Raw genomic sequence first — 18,173 nt, forward strand, 5'->3', positions numbered from 1 at the left:
TTTAAGGCCGGCATTGAAGTTGTCCCTTTACCTGGTCATGACTTTAAGCTGCTCGGACGTGCGAGCATACTCCTCCTTCAGCTGGCCAAGAGCTTTCTCCGCCTCGGATTGAGACTGGGCTGCTACTTGGGCCTTAAGGTAGGACTTTTTGTTCCATTCCTCGGCCACATAAATTTGCTGAGTAATCTGCATGACAACATTTTCAGCATAAGGTGAAGAAAGGAAGCAAAGCAAATTGAAAACAGAACCCGAATTAAGAGAGTGAGTCCATTTACCGTGGCCATATCCGTCTTAGGGGATAAAAAGAGCTCCTGCTGGTTAAAATGTTTGTAGGACTCCATATCATAAGGGAGGAGGAGTGGCTGCTGCAGGGCCTCAGCAACATATCTTGCCCTTCCTCCATCATAATTCCTGAGGGATGTATCCCAAGGAATGGAGGCGCCATCCAGCTCCAGCCTTGGGGACCAGATGCGAGGTCCCCCTCCTCGGCGGATATCAGCCTCGAGGACCTCGTCTCGGCTTTCAGTAGAAGAGACCCTTTTTCCTCGAGGCTCTCTCTCCCTCTTCTGTTGTTTGTTTGTTTTTGGTGGCACCCCCTGCTCCCTCTCCTCAGGTTCGAGGGGCCTCTTCTTCTGCAGATTTGGCATGGGCTTCAAGCCGACATCAGGAACCTGAGGAGGCACTGGAGGCAGGGTCACTATTCGTTGAGAGGTCCCAGCGCCCTTCTGCTCGGTCTTTTGGCCCCTATTCCTCATCAGACGTTTCAAATCCGCCATGTCTTCATCCGAAGAGTCGTCGAGGAGGGCAGTTACCAAAAATGGGTGGACACTGGACTGCCTGTCACCTTCTTCCTCAACGTCTGAGACCTCTACCACTTGATTTGCCCCTGAAACTTCCCCCCCGAAGTGGAACTTGTCTATTTGTTCTTCTAGCGAGAAGGTGGAGGAACCAACCTTTTCACCCTCAACCTCTGGTCCGAGGGGAGCTTGCTGGAGTGGCTGGACGAGAGGAGGTATACCCTGAGGGTTTAGGTGTGGTATAGGTGGAAGCTCATACAGTGCCAAAAAACCCTTAAACGCAACGTCAATACGGTTGAGACGTTTGTCTCCATGGATTATCGCATTGCCGACCGGTTGGAAGTCTTTTGGCTTCGCTTTGTACTCTAGGATGAGGGGAGCCGATCGGAGTTGTCCGACCTCGCTTACAAAGATCTCGAACCGTAGCAAAAAGTTGAGCGTGGCGAAGTTTGTAAGGCTGAGCCGAGGAGTGATGTTTCTTTTATCTGTTACAAGTCACAGCAGAGCTTTGTTAGAAACTGGAAAGCAGCAACACAAGAAGAACCAAAAACTGTTAAAATATGAAGATCCTGAGCCTATGGTTAGTGTGCCTAAGTCTAATGTGTCCCACCTGGCTCTCTTGGTCTGGTCGGACAGTGAGGGCCGTCATGCCACGCGCCCGAGATGATCACATAGTCATCCTTCATCCCTTTATTGGATTTGGGGAGGCAGGAAATGAGCCTAACAATGTCGGACTGGGATTTTAAATAATATCTCGCTCCTTGCTGGTTGTGGAACTCATACATGTGCACCACATCGAGCCAAGTGAGCCCCAATCCTAGGTGGCGGTTAAGGTCCTCAATTGCTCCTAGGATCCTAAACATATTAGGCGCGCACTACCAAGGGGTAATCCTATGGTTTCGAAGGTAGCTAATGGTGATAGGGCCCATAGGGATCATCATTCCCCCCTCCAGGAAGGCGATGACCGGAATCACGACTTCCCCCGTTTTCCGATCAGTTAATATTTTCTCCAGAGGGCAATACCTCACACCCACGTTTGGAGGTATGCGGTATGTGGCCCTAAACTTTTCCGACTGGGCAGGGCTGTCTACCAAATACTCGAGTTTTCCCATCACTCAACGGAAAAATAGAGGTACGACGTAGCAGTGAGGAAATGGTCGCTCGAAGGGAAAAATGGACAGCCGAAGAGAAAACTGAAGGATTGAGATGATAGAAACTTATAGGAACTAAACTAGACCCTGGTCTCTGAACTCGCAGAAGGATTCTTGAAAACTCTGGGAAGGATTGAAATCGGCGATTGGAAGAGCTCGGAGCGTTTGTGTGCTTGTTCTTGTGGAATGGTCTGAGAGTTGCAAAGTAAGGAAGAAATGTCTACCTCTGAGATTTTATATGAGGTCAAACGAAGGGGCAGAAGTTATTTCGCCAAAATCCCGAGGAAGAACCCCGTCTGTTGGATCAATAGCCCACCGTTGGATGCAAAGGACAAGGCGCCCCCTGGAGTAATTAATGTAGCGCTTCGGGAATACGGAAAACAACGGCAGCAATGATGGAACGCGCGCATCTATACCTACACACATGCCAAGTCGAATTTTTGTCTGTTTTCAAGCTTTTACCCCATGACCAGTCAAAATCCCATTTTTTCTCTTTGGATGTGAGGGAAAAATTAAGATTTTGAGGGGCTATTATGGGGGGAAAAAACCCAGAGCTACTTAATGGGCTCGGGACACCCTGTTAAGGACTATTATATTTCCGAAGAGCAATAGGTGGTTGGGGCGGCCCATCTGAAGCAGGAAGCCTAGAAGTAAAGGGGGAGTACCGTCCGAAGAGGTCACTACTGATCCGAAGACGTCTTACTCCTCGGCCACAAATAGCCTTGATCAAACAAACGTGTGGAAGGTCCAAATAATCTTCCTAACAATCCCAATGATAATGATAAGTTTTGGGTGGATCCGGAGATGATCAGAACTAAAAAATATCTAAAAGAAAAGCTGCTACCACCGTATTTAATGTACTGCAACAGCTTTTCTGACCGCATTTATGTGGAAAAGACCCCTGAATAGTGTAATCTCGGCTACCGCCACTCACAAAGATCTAAAGTAGACATATGACGTGACATGCACTTGAGTAGATATGCGGATGAAGAACAGGTAGACGATGGAGATGATAAGAGAGGATGCTATATAAAGAAGAAGGGTCCCTGATAATAGAGGATGAAGGGGAGAGAAAAAATAAAGAAAGAAAAGTTTTACTGTAACTTTGAATGTTGCAATCACTGTTCACTTAATAAAACATCTCTTCGGACATTTATTCATGGAGTTGTTCAAGCATTATTTCATGTTATCATCATTGCAATTAACCTAGCCAACCATTGTTTACTTCATAACCAGCCTAACTCTTTCGCCCACTCTCTACAAATTTATTGTCCTGGGTTCGCTGGGCCTTCAACCCATATCTTTTGGGCTTGGGCTACAAAAACAGACCCTACAGAAATATTTTTAGTGACGAAAATATGATTTTGTCCCCATTTTTATGTATATTTTTTAGTATTTAGTGACAAATTTTTTATTTCCTCAGTGTATGTTGCTATTTGGTGACAAAATTTTTTTCCTCACTAGGTTTTGCCAAATTTGTTGTAGTGCTCACAGTTAGTTAAAAAAAAAAAAAAAAAAAAAAAAAAAAAAAAAAAAAAAAAGGCATAAATGAGATTAAGCATCACTTTTAATACATGAAAAGATTTTCATTAAAGTCTCCCTAATTGAAATGACTACGGTATTGAACTCAGGTTTTTGTTCCCCCAAGTCATTCCCTTATTGCTTCTACGTCAGACTCCAGTATACAACTTCCACTTGCCTCATGCGTCACGCCTCTTCAACTCTCAAGCCTAGGAAGTAGTAGTAGTGAAAAGAGAAAAAGATTAAATCTGAGTGAATAATCCTTACCAAATAAGAAGCTTCATGAATAGTTGAAAGAAGGCCAAAATGCAAAAAAGACCAGCTCGGGTTTGGGTCAGTTGCGAACTGGCCCCATGCACTATTAATGTTATATTATTGACCATTGAGGTTTAAGAATTGTCCAATTAAATTGACCTCTTCAACTTAATTTTGTTAACTATAATTGACAAAAAAATAACATTTGTTGTGCACATCTTATTTTTAAAATAAATTTGTTTATTTAATTTATTTTATAGTACCTTCTCAAAAAAAAAAAAATTATTTTATAGTAAAGTCGTAACATGCACACCAGACAACTATTTTCTATTAGTGAAACTAAGATTGGGTCAATTCTTTTTAAATCTCGGGAATCCATAATACACAATCACTAGCACATAGGTCAGTTTGCAATTGACCAAATATCGGTGGTTTGTTTGTTTGTTTGTTTTTTTTTTTTTTTTTCACATTTTGGCCCGGAAAGAAATTGTTCTCAAACTAAGCTTCTTTCATTTTGGATATTGGTATTACACTTAGATGGTTGGTACTTGGTTCCTTTAGAATGCATCCTGGACCTGGACTCTTCTGTTCATAATGTATTCATTTTTTTGGGCTTTGTTCGTTTAGGTTGGGTTGGTTTTATGACTTTTGTCTGGGTTCGGTTGGTTCATGTTTCCTTTGGTGTAGCGAGTCAATTTAGGAATTAGCTTTGTATGTACTGTTCCCTCTAATCTTTCTTTAAGGTCCTTTTGATTGGATGGATTTTAGATAGAATGAAAAAGAAATGAGAGAAAAGGAGAGAGAAAATGGTTTTTAATTAAGTAATTTCAATTTAAGTTGTTTAACCTACAAATACTTTGACAAATATATAATAAGTTAATAACTAAATAAGAAATCAACTCAAGTTTTTATTTAATTTTATTTTTTAACATGTATTTTGGCCAGTTTCTCGGCCAATTTCGGCTGATTTCAACTGGAATCGGAGCTGAATTGTCCCAAATCGGCATGAATTGGGAAAAAAAAGAAAAAAGAACGCGAATCAGCGCGTCAACTATGAATCGACGTGTCACCGAGTGTCCGATGAAGGTGCGGCGGCCCTAGAGCTGCACCTGTGCTTTCTAGGTGTGTGTCAACAATTTGACTGATTATAGAGGAAATTGACCAACCCAATTTTGAGTAGACGTTTGTTCTTCTGTAGAAAATCTTGCACACTAAAAAAATTGTTACAATTTTTTTTTTCCTGAATTTGTTTGTATTGGAGATTGGGCAACTATTCAGCTATTAAGCATTGAGAGTCTGGACTTAGGCAACAGAAGTAGGAGATTACCGGAAGGCTAGAGCTAGATTGCCAAATGCAGATGGCACATTGTTGATGATCTAGTTTTTTTTACCGTTTGATGGTCAATGTTAATATTCATTAAGCGATATGAAATTAACGAAGAAGATATATAGGGTGTGCATATGGACAACAAAGACAAAGTCATGTTGGGATTTTTGCTATTTCAGAGTCAGGATCGTCCACCACCACCAAATTTCTGAAAGCGATGTGCAATACACCTTGTCTTGCTTTCAGATGATCAATCATCCTTATCTCCACCCCCGTTTCTAATTTGTTCCCCAAGATTATGACTTACACTTCTTCATTGAAATTTTCAGCAAGCTCTAACTGGAGTGCATGATCAAATTGGCATCTAGTGGGAGAAATTGTCACCACTCTCTCAATCTCCTCTCAAGAGTTGCATTAAATTTATAGCAATCCTTGAGGGGGCGTTTGGTTCGGTGTAATGTGCTATTAATGTGATGCACAGTACGATGATGTGACCTTAAATTTTTTTGTTTGTTTTATTTTTTCTAACAATATGATAATTTAAAATTACAAAATATATCACATCAACCTTAATTTTATTATATTTCTAAAGAATGTAATGTTATATTCTTGTATTGAGATTACATTAATGTAAGATTATAATAACAAAATATTACGGCATATTGTAATATTACGGCATATTGTAACATCACGGTGAACCAAACCCCACCCTAAATGTCAGGGAAATGAGAATAATTGAATCATTTTGGCAATCTCTTAAGTGGGACAATTTATATTTGAATTGCATTGAACTAGTGAATTTTATCATTTTCTACCTATTTCTCTCCTCTCTTTTTTCTCTCCATTTATTGGGTAGTTCTGCTGGACAAAGGTGATCAAATCACATGCATATAATTAGATAGAATAGAATGGTGGCAAAAGATGCATGTAGCATATTCCAGCATAATTCAGAGGGACTTATGGAGCTAAATCCAATTTAGTTGGCATTAAATTATAAGAGTTGATCAAATAAAGTGGAGTTATAATTGTTAGGTGCTTTTGCTACTTTATAGGGTGACTGCTACATGTGATTGAGCTATCTCAAAACTTTACGAGCCAAAAGTATTAGATTATTGTTGGATAAGAAGTAGTTAAGATTGGCATTATTGATGCATTTACACAATTGGATGGTACATGTGATCTCTAGGATAATTGCATCTTGTGATGTACATGCACACACAAGTGCTACCCTTTTAGAGAAGTGCCTCAATCATGAACACATCATTTATATTTCATGTGGGTGTGGCCATGCTTGTGCTCACCTGCAATGCTTTACAGTTAGTTTCAAAAAAGGCATAATTAAGTGAGATTGAACATCATTTTTATTTACATAAAAAGGTTTTGATCATTAAAGTGACTCCATAGTTGAAATGACTACAGTGTTGAACTCAGGTTGTAGTCATTCCCTTCTGGCTTCTACATCAAAGACTCCAAAATACAACTTCCACTTGCCTCACGCTGCTCAACTCTCAGGCCTAGGAATTAGTAGTAGTACTTAAAAAAACACAAGGCGAAGATTAAAGCTGAATGAATAATATTGACCAAAGAAGTAGCATGAATAATTGAAAGAATCACATGCAGGTTATGTAACAATTTTTTCTTTTTTGGTTATAGGTAAACAAAAATTAAGATGTAATGGTCAATTCGGAAAATTCTTAAAATTCAAGGGTCAATAATATGAAACTGATAGCACCGAGGGTCGGTTTGTGACTAACCCAAATCCCAGGGGTTTGTTTCTATTTTGGTCTTGAAAGAAATTGTTCTGAAACTGAGCTTCATCTGGCATGTTAGATATGGGTATAATGGTATTACATTTACAAGTTTTTTTTTTTTTTTTTTTTTGAGGAACACATGGTTGGTTCCTTTAGAGTGCATCCTAGACCTGGATTCCTCTCTTCATAATGTATTCATTTCTTTTTTGGGCTTGTCTGCTAAGGTTGGGCTGATTTTGTCTGGGTCGGTGGTTCATGTTTCCTTTGGTTCGGCAAGTCCACATAGGAAGTTCCTCAAGGTGGGCGGAAACAAAAGGTGGGTTAGGAACTAGTTTTGGCCCACTTTGAGCCCCAATGGTTCCATACAGCTGAAATATAGCATTTATTGTTATTACGCTCTAGTTGAACAATATCAGCGTCCACGTCATTATCATTTTTTTTTCAATTTTTCTATAATTTTTTTAATATTAAATCATTTTTTTATATTTACACTTTCTCCAACTTTTCTCCATCTCTTACATTTTCATCTCCTCACTACCCTCTACTTTAATATTACTCTTCGCTTTCCTTTCATTTTTATTTCTTTTGTCTCCACTTATTCACATCTTCTTACTATAAATTTATCATTCTCTCTTCCATTCTACTTATAGTTTTCCCTCAGAAAAAAATTTTTCTCTCTCTCTCTCTCTCTCTCTCTCTCTCTCTCTCATTTTTTGGTGAATTTGTTTTCTTGCATCTCTACTTTAGGTTAATAAATTTTTGTATTTTTGGAACTTTACTTTGTGTTGATACGATTTAGTTTTGTGTTTTGAGGTTTCTTTTTTTTTTTTTTTTGGTTATCTTTAATTGTTAAATATTACCTCATTGCATTATAAGGAATTAAAGATAGTCTATATGAATATAATATTATTCTATTACATAACATGATTTGGTTAATTTGGTGTTTATTGTTGAATCTTTTATTTTTACTTATTTTTCGTCTCATCTTATTGTATTCAACATTTTAAATTTAGTCACATCCTTCATATCATTAAATTATTTACATTATCTCTCATTTTTTATTTTTAAAAATTAAACATATAACATTTTACTTAAATTCAAATAAATAAAATAGTTCTCATAAATTGTGGTGCAAGTTAGATTATCAAAACTATGTGAGAGAATGAGTGATGCATCTAATAGTACATTTAAGTGAAACAGCTTAAGAACAATAAAAATGGAAGCTTTAACACTTTAATGTCAGGAGAAATAGAAAGTATAACATGGAAAGTAAAGAAGGCATGGGAAAAATACGTGAAAAAACCTTTGTAAGTGAGGAAAAATCACGGGTGAGCAAGGGGAGAATGTCTCTCACTCTTTGAGCTCTCTATTATGTGAAAACGAAAGCCTTTGTATAGTGGTGATGTTCTTCCCAAAGAAAACCTTTTTCTCTACCTCACTTTCCTACACAAACTTTCTGCTCTTTCTCTTGTTTTCTCTAGGTTCTTGCCCTAACTTTTTAGCAACATGTTTCTCTTATAGTACAAGGAATGTTGTTAGGTACATTAAGATAGGTGTCAAAACTTTATTCGCCCATTTCAAACTCTAATACAACTATTGTACTATACTATGGTTGGAGAAGAGAGAAAACACACCAATTTTAGGGTAGTGGAACGGAGAGTGGCTCTACTACCCTGTGGGGAGCAAACCATAGACAAGGAAAATGACATCAGGGAGGATATGAGTGATGCATGTGTCTTCAATAGTGATCCAATACAAAATCAGCCAATAAGGAGTGTTCTGTAGCATCTGACCATAGGGGGTTGCTATCTCTCTTTTGTGCAAGTACTGGGTGTCCATATTAGGTGAAAATCTCACTCTTCCCCAAAGTGGTCATGCCATTGGCACGAGCCAAAGATCCCCCTTTTCAGCCAACATTTCCTTTCCTTTGCTCACAGTTATTCCAAGTGTAGGGTTTAAATCCAGCCACGTCAACATTCTCACGTGCCTTGGCTAGTGTAATGTACAAATTGTTCTAATTTTTTTAACATTTACCCTTTCTTCATCCTTTCTCATTCCCTTTACCTTTTTATCTTTCCACTACCCTCTATCTTAATATCACTCTTCCTATTTCCCTTAATCTTCCTTTATTTTCTTTTCTCTTATTCTCATCCCCTTAGTATGAAGTATAAAAAGGTTCTCTCTCTCTCTCTCTCTCTCTCTCAAAATTTTGGTTTATTTTTTTTTTCTTGCATCTCTACTTTAGCTTGATAAATTTTTGTGTTCTTTAGAAATCTACTTTGTTTTGATACAATTTAGTTTTGTGTTTTGAGTTTTTTTTTTTTTTGGTTCTCTTTCATTGTTAAATATTACCTCATTGCATTACAAAGAATTAAAGATAGTATATAAGAATATAATATTATTTTATTACATAGCATGATTTGGTTAATTTGGTGTTTATTGTTATATCTTTTATTTTTACTTATCTTTCGTCTCATCTTATTTTTTTTCAACATTTAATTTTAGTTACATATTCCATATCATTAAATTATTTATATTTTCTCTCATTTTTTATTTTTAAAAATTAAACATATAATATTTTACTTAAATTCAAATAAATAAAATAGTTCTCATAAATTGTACTCATTTTTTTTTAACATTTACACTTTCTTCATCATTTCTCATTCACTTTACCTATTCATCGCCCCACTACCCTCTACTTTAATATGACTCTTCTTATTTCCCTTAATCTTCCTTTATTTTCTTTCTCCTTACTCTCATTCTCTTAGTATTAAGTATAAACTAACTTAGAACATGTGCAAATTCACGGGTAAAATTAAACACACACACACAATATAATATATATACATATATAGTTAGACAAACAAATGACATAAGAAAGTAAAATCATTTAAAATCTCTCTTCTTCTAATTTTATTTTATTCAAAGAATTAGCTATATGGTTGGGTTCCTAATGGTTCATTTATATTGGGCTTCTCTTATTTTGTATTGAATTAATTCATTTGGTGTTAGAAATAAAGTCTAATTGGAATGTGTAAAGTTTGGGCAATGAAAAGGTTATTTGGGATGTGTAAAGGTTGAAATGTGTAAAACCTATAGGAGAAATGAATGTCCATAATTGTACTCATCATTACAATCTTATCTCATAAACTATACAAGCATTCTAAGGTCCTATATATATATATATATGTGGGATTTCTTTATTGTTATTGTACACATCGAAGAGAGATCAAAAGAATTGTGGATGACCACTTGAATACAAGAGTTCATCAATCTATATTTCTTGTTCCTTTTACTTTGTTTTATATATTTTTCATCATTTCACAACACGTTATCAGCACGAGTTTCTACCCAATTTTGGAAAGAATCCCATTGTTCTTCAAACATCAAAGATTATTTGTGTAGTTCTTTTAACTCACTGTAAGTTTTCTTTTTAAAGAATTAGTAATTATTCTATTTGTTTGTCTTTATGTTTTATGCTCATATTTTTCATGATTTTAATTGATAAAAATTTTTATGAGATTCACGTTATCCTATTGTTGTATGTTGCTATGAGATTCACGTTTAATTGATTAAAAATATTTTGTTAAAAATGGTTAGTGATAAAACAACTCAATCATATCTATAGTTATATGTAATGTGTTTTGATAAACTTTAAATATGAAAGTATTGTTTCATTACAATCAAATTTTGAATATGTATGTGTAGTATTGTTTCATTAAAATTGTGTATGAGAAAAAAAAATTAGTGATTTAATTTCTTTTATAATTATATATTTGATATAGATGTCAAATCTTACAAAGTTTAAATTTGTTGCCCTTGACATCTTAGGCAATAATTCCTTATCATGGATCCTTGATATTAAGATTCATCTGGAAGCAATGAATCTTGGTGAGATCTATGTTGATGTAATAAATTCTGAAGATATTATTATGGATGGCAACAGAGTATCCTAGAAGGATCGTTCAAAAGAAATAAGTTTTATTTGTTATTACTTACATAAAAACTGAGTACTTTAATATAAAAGACCCCTTAGGAGAATTACAAGTTCTAGAAGAACTTGATCATCCTAAAAGCTCAGTGTGACTAAAGTCGCAATAAACTAAAGGTGCAAGTGAGTTAATCTGGCACTTTAAAATTAGCCCACAATTAAAATTATATAATAGAAGACACATATATCATGTTTCGAATGTGCTCCTGCAGCAGCAATATCGAATGCATATGTTCATAAAGTGTTATGAACTAATGTTTAATCTTCTAATGGCTGAACAAAATAATGAGTTGTTGCTGAAAACCATTGAAGGGCCATGAAATTAAGTATTATTGCTGTGGTATGGAAGGTCATTGGTCATGTACCTGTAGTACTCCTAAACATTTGATAGATTTGTACCAAGCCTCCATAAAAGAAAAGGGAAAGGGAATTGAAACAAACTTTGTTGATCATGATGATCTTGAAGATCCTATGAATTATCTTGAACTTCCAAATGGAGTGGATATGACTCATCTTGATGTCTCTGATTTCTTTGAAGGTGTTGATGGAAAATTTGATAATTTGATTGGTGATGGAAATGTCCATACCAATTAATTATTTTTCTTTTATTATATTATCATATTCTAATAAATATGATTGGTGATGGATATGTCCATACCAATTAATTATTTTTCTTTCATTATATTATGGCATTGTAATAAGTATTTTTATTTTGATATGTTTTATTTATATTTAAAGTAATAAAGTTTAATTTATGTTTTGCATATATGAAGATGTATGAGTCCTACTGGTAAAATCAATTCCAAGATGAATAAAGAAGATTTTTGTCTAGCAGACAGTGCAACAACTTATACGATCCTTAAAGATAAAAAATATTTTCAAACTTTAAAATTATGCAAAGCCAATGTCAATACAATATCAGGTTCATCAAACTTAATTGAAGGTTCTGGAAGAGCGATTATCATGTTGCTAAAGGGCACAAAATTTTGTATTGATGATGCTTTGTATTCTTCTAAATCAAGCAGAAATTTACTCAATTTTAAGGATATACGTTATAATGGTTATCATATTGAAACCAATAATGAAGGCAGTGAAGAATTTCTTTATATTACTTCAATAGTATCGGGCCAGAAGCTCATATTAGAAAAATTGCCTATTTTCTCTTCTGGGTTATATTATACTACAATGAGAACAATTGAAACAAATGTTGCAATACACCAGAAGTGTTCGGACCCAAAGGTTTTTATGCTTTGGCATGATCGTCTAGGTCATCCAGGATCAATAATGATGCGTCGAATTATTGAAAACTCTCACGAACATCCCTTAAAGAACCAGAAGATTCTTTTACCTAGTGATTATCCATGTAGTGCATGTTCTCAAGGTAAATTAATTACCAAACCATCACATTCAAAGATTGTTGTTGAGTGTCCATCTTTCTTAGAAAGAATTCAGGGTGATATATGTGGACCAATACACCCACCTTGTGGTCCATTCAAGTATTTTATGGTTTTAATTGATGCATCAACCAGATAATCACATGTATGTTTACTTTCTACTAAAAATGTTGCATTTGCTAGGCTTCTTGCTCAAATAATTAGGTTGCGAGCACAATTTCCTGATTATCCAATTAGGAAAATTCATTTAGATAATGCAGGTGAATTCACATCTCAAGCTTTTGATGACTATTGCATGTCAATTGGAATTAATGTTGAACATTCTGTTGCCCATACACATACTCAGAATTGTTTGGCTGAATCACTTATCAAGAGACTTCAAATTATTGCTCAACCTTTGCTTATGAAATCAAAATTACCAGTTTCTACTTGGGGTCATGCTATTTTACATGCTGCATCATTAGTTCGTATTAGGCCAACTGCTTATCATAAATTTTCACCATTGCAACTTATACTTGGCCAACAACCAAATATTTTTCACTTGCGCGCATTTGGTTGTGCTGTATATGTACCTATTGCACCCCCACAACGCACTAAGATGGGTCCTCAACGTAGACTTAGAATTTATATGGGTTTTGATTCCCCATCTATCATTAGATATCTTGAACCTCTAACAAATGATTTTTTAAGGCACGTTTTGAAAATTGTCATTTTAATGAAACAATCTTCCCACCATTAGGGAGAGAAAAGTCGTTGCCTGAAGCACAATGTGGGATTACTTGGAATGTTTCGACGCTATTGCATCTTGATCCTCGTACAAATCAATGTGAACTGGAAGTTCAAAGGATTATTCATTTGCAAGGAATTGCAAATCAATTACCGGATGTATTCACCGACAATAAAAAAATAGTGAAATCTCACATTCCAACTGCTAATACTCCAGCACGAATTGAAATCCCTGTAGGACAATCAGTTAATATAGTAGCAAATGAATCAAAGCCACACCTGAAGCGTGGAAGACCTATTGGTGTTAAAGATAAAATTCATCAGAAGAGAAAAGTACAAGAAAAACAAGTTGCAGCCTATAAAGAGGCTATACCTAGGAAACAGGTCACAGAAGTAATTGATCTATCCAAAACTTATGCACAAAATCTCCTGAAAATAAACCTCTTGAAGAGTTATCCCCTGAAGAGGATCAGGTACCAGAAAATAACGAGATCTCGATACATTATGTACATACAGGAGAAATATGGAATAGAAATAAAATTGTTGTTGACAACATATTTTCATATAAAGTTGCCCTTGATATTACCAAAAGTAATGATAATGAATATGAACCACAAACCGTTGATGAATGTCAACGTAGAAATGATTGGCCAATGTGGAAAGAGGCGATTCAAGCAGAATTAAATTCACTAAGTAAACGTGAAGTTTTTTGACTTGTAGTCCGAACACCTAAAGGTGTAATGCCTGTTGGATACAAATGTGTATTTGTACGTAAACAAAATGAGAAAATGAAATTATAAAGTACAAAGCACGACTTGTAGCACAAGGTTTCTCGCAGAGACCTGGTATTGATTATGAAGAAACATATGCTCCTGTAATGGATGCAATTACGTTCAGATTTTTGATTAGTTTGGTAGCAAAAGAAAATTTCGATATGCAATTAATGGATGTTGTTACAGCATATCTATATGGATCATTAGATAATGATATCCACATGAAAATCTCTGAAGGATATAAAATGCTTGAAACATATAATCTTACATCCTGAAGTATGTATTCTATCAAGCTACAAAGATCCTTATATGGGTTAAAGCAATCCGGACGCATGTGGTATAATCGCCTCAGTGAATATCTTTTGAAAGAAGGATTTGAGAATAATCCAATTTGTCCATGTGTTTTTATCAAAAAATCAGAATCTGGATTTGCTATTGTTGTAGTATATGTTGATGATTTAAATCTTGTAGGGACTCTAGAAGAGTTAACAAAAACAACAAATTGTTTAAAGAATGAATTTGAGATGAAAGATCTAGGTAAGACAAAATTTTGTCTTGGCCTACAAATTGAACATCTTCCAAATGGAATTCTTGTTCATCAATCAACATACACAGAAAAAGTCCTGAAGCAATTTTACATGGATAAAGCTCATCCTTTGAGCACTCCAATGGTGGGTCGGTCACTTGATGTCAAGAAAGATCCGTTTCGACCACAAGAAGATGATGAAGAAACTCTTGGTCCTGAAGTACCATATCTTAGTGCAATTTGTGCTTTGATGTATCTTGCAAATTACACATGACCTGATATAGCATTTGCAGTTAACTTACTAGCAATGTATAATTTTGCACGAACTCGAAGACATTGGAACGGAATTAAACATATTTTACGTTATCTTCGTGGGACTACTGATTTGGGATTATTTTATCCAAATGGATCAAAACCACAGTTAGTTGGATATGCTGATGCAGGTTATCTTTTTGTTCCACACAAAGGCCGATCACAAACAGGATATTTATTTACTTATGGAAATACTGCTATTTCATGGAGATCTATTAAGCAAACAATTTCTGCTACTTCCTCAAATCATGCTGAGATTATCGCAATTCATGAAGCGAGTCGTGAATGTATTTGGTTGAGATTGGTAATTCAACATATTCGTGAGAACTGTGGATTATCATCAATCATAAAAAGTCCAACGATATTATTGTATCACTCAAATTAGGGGAGGATATATCAAGGTTGATAGAAACAAGCATATTACACCAAAATTCTTTTATACACATGAGTGCCAGAAGAGTGGCGATATTGATGTCAAGCAGATATGATCATGTGATAATTTGGCTGATATGTTCACTAAGCCATTACCAACTGCGAATTTTAAGAAGATGGTGCACAACATTGGTATGCGTCAACTTAAGGATATTCGATATACTCATGAGGGGGAGTAAAGCTTCTAAAGGATGTGTGCTGATTGTACTCTTTTTCCTTCGTTAAGGTTTTTTCCCACTGGGTTTTCCTTTACAAGGTTTTAATGAGGCAATCTTAAGGCACTAAAAGATATACAAGAATATTGTACTCTTTTTCCTTAGCCAAAATTTTTTCTCACAGGGTTTTTATTTGGCAAGGTTTTAACGAAGCATATTCTTAGAAAGTGGTCATCCAAGGGGGAGTGTTAGAAATAAAGTCTGATTGGAATGTGTAAAGTTTGGGCAATGAAAATGTTATTTGGGATGTGTAAAGGCTGAAATGTGTAAAGCCTATAGGGGAAATGAATGTCCATAATTGTACTCATCATTACAATCTTATCGCATAAACTATACAAGCATTCTAAGGTCCTATATATATGTGAGATTTCTTTACTGTTATTGTACACATCGAAGAGAGATCAAAAGAATTGTAGATGACCACTTGAATATAAGAGTTCATCAATCTATATTTCTTGTTCCTTTTACTTTGTTTTATATATTTTTCATCATTTCACAACATTTGCTAGAAAAAATTAAAATTTAGATGCGACACGTGGCATAAAATTAGACTGCAATTAAAATATAATTAAATTTTCTCCCTATTATATATTGTTCCAACTTCTACATTTACCTAAATACCAAGCCAATTGAGGTCACTTTTTGGCACATATTTATGGTTGGAGAATTAATATTCTAGGTTTCCACAATTCCAATCACACAAAAGCCTCGTACGCCATCTAAAGTTTAAAAGAACAAACTATGATATAAAAATTAAAAATTAAAATTAATGGTTAAAAGTCCAAAATCATGTAAAAAAAAAAAAAAAAGGGTCACAATGACACAATTGCTTACCACAACACTGTCATTCAGATATTATTATTGTGAGCGAGACTTATCATGAACAGTATACACATACACAACAACATTTTGAAAACTAAATTATACCACTAGATAAGTATTGACAAAAATCTATAAAAATGAAAAAAAAAAAGAAAAGAAAAGAAAAGAAAATGAGTTTGACCTTTTGGTTCTGATTGCGATTGATAAAATGAGAAGCAGGATGGCAACCTTAAGTTTTCCAATTTAGAGATTGTAAAATAAGTTTAACAATAACAACAAAAACATTTTTTGTGCTTCCAGAAGTATAATTCTTGAGGTGAGAACGGGTATTCATAAGACAATGAAACCTTAATCAAAATCAAATAACAACCCCCCCCCCCCCCAAAAAAAAACAAACAACAAAACAAAACAAAATCCTATCCCAATTAATTGACGGTATATAGGCACATCCGACTCTCTAAATATATTACTCTAGTGTATAGTTATATAGTATATACATACGAATCCCTAACCCTAAATCCGAACTTAGTAGCAGTGTACTTTGTTAGCCCTTAAGTTATTACTTACCTTCTCTTTTCTCAATCCAAAGGTTCTATGGAGGATGAATTTGAGATTTGCTTATGTGGGAAATGCAGAGATATTGATGATGTAGAGTTTTATATCACTTTATGTATTCCTTTTGCTTAATGAAACCCTTTGCATTCATTTAAAAAAAATGGACTCTTCAATTTCTGCAATGAGTAGTAAATACTTGCACGAAAATTAAGAAAATTGAAACGACATAGGGCATAAATTGGACTTCAATTGAGATTCAAATTAGAACCTAATTGAATTTTCTCTTAGTTTTGGCTTAAATTAGGGATGTGCATGTGTCGGGTCAAGTCGGGTTTTGGATTGACCCATATCCAACTTGATTGGATTGGTGAACAAAAATTGGACTTGCAACCAACCAAATGTTTGGGTTAGATCCAGTGGCTCGGGTTGTCGGTTAAGCAGGTTAAAGCCGTTAAGTAATTTCGGGTCTAATGCACAAAGAGAACACAAAGAAATAAAAAACCAGACCTAAAGAACACATAAACTAAACCAAAGAGATTCAACCCAAAGAACACAAAGAGAAATAAAAACCCAAAGAATAGAAACCACAATCTAAACCAACAGAAATCAAATAGCACAAATAAGTCCACAAACTCCATATCTATGAGACTGAAATGAAGAGAGAGAAAACATTAAATCGGCACCACCACCACTCCATCACAAGACCAATGCGATATTAAACAAAAAAAAAAAAAAAAAACTTTGACCCACCATCAGATGCACAAGATCAAAGCCTCAGATGGTATATTAGAGGAGATTTTTTAAAATAATTTGTTATATCTTTTATTTAAAAAAATCAAACGTTAATTACTAACCGTTAAGGGGGATTGCTCTACTGTTGACTGTGTGCGATGACTCTAGCCTTCTACTCTGCTACTTAAAAAAAAAAAAATTGTATATGTAAGGTTTTTATTAACTTAAAAGATAATGAAAAAAATTGTTAATAATAATAATAATAATAATAATAATAATAATAATAATAATATATTTAATAATGAGACCAGTCTAAAAAATTACCATGCACAACGCGTGGGTCTACAACTAATAATAATAATAAACAGTAACAAAATCATTGATTCCCCACCCCCTTACCCTGACCAAAGGTTTGCCTATATTTACTCATGAGTCATATACAAAGGAGGTAAATTTTAGGTACAATTATTTTGCTGCAATACATTAAATTTTTGAATTGAATTGAATTATTCCTAAAAAGCTAATATTATTTGTATTTATTAATTAATGCAATTATGTATTTGAATTTAATTTAAAATTCCAAAGTATTGTACCTAAAAAACTATATTTAAGTTTTGCCTAAAGGACGTTCAAGTAGATACTCCATCCTTTCAAAACCTTTAATAAATGCACATCAAATCTATANGTGTGCGATGACTCTAGCCTTCTACTCTGCTACTTAAAAAAAAAAAAAATTGTATATGTAAGGTTTTTATTAACTTAAAAGATAATGAAAAAAATTGTTAATAATAATAATAATAATAATAATAATAATAATAATAATAATATATTTAATAATGAGACCAGTCTAAAAAATTACCATGCACAACGCGTGGGTCTACAACTAATAATAA

This window comes from Quercus suber, unplaced genomic scaffold (genome assembly GCF_002906115.3).
Source record: "Quercus suber isolate HL8 unplaced genomic scaffold, Cork oak 2.0 scaffold_105, whole genome shotgun sequence".
NCBI lineage: Eukaryota > Viridiplantae > Streptophyta > Magnoliopsida > Fagales > Fagaceae > Quercus > Quercus suber.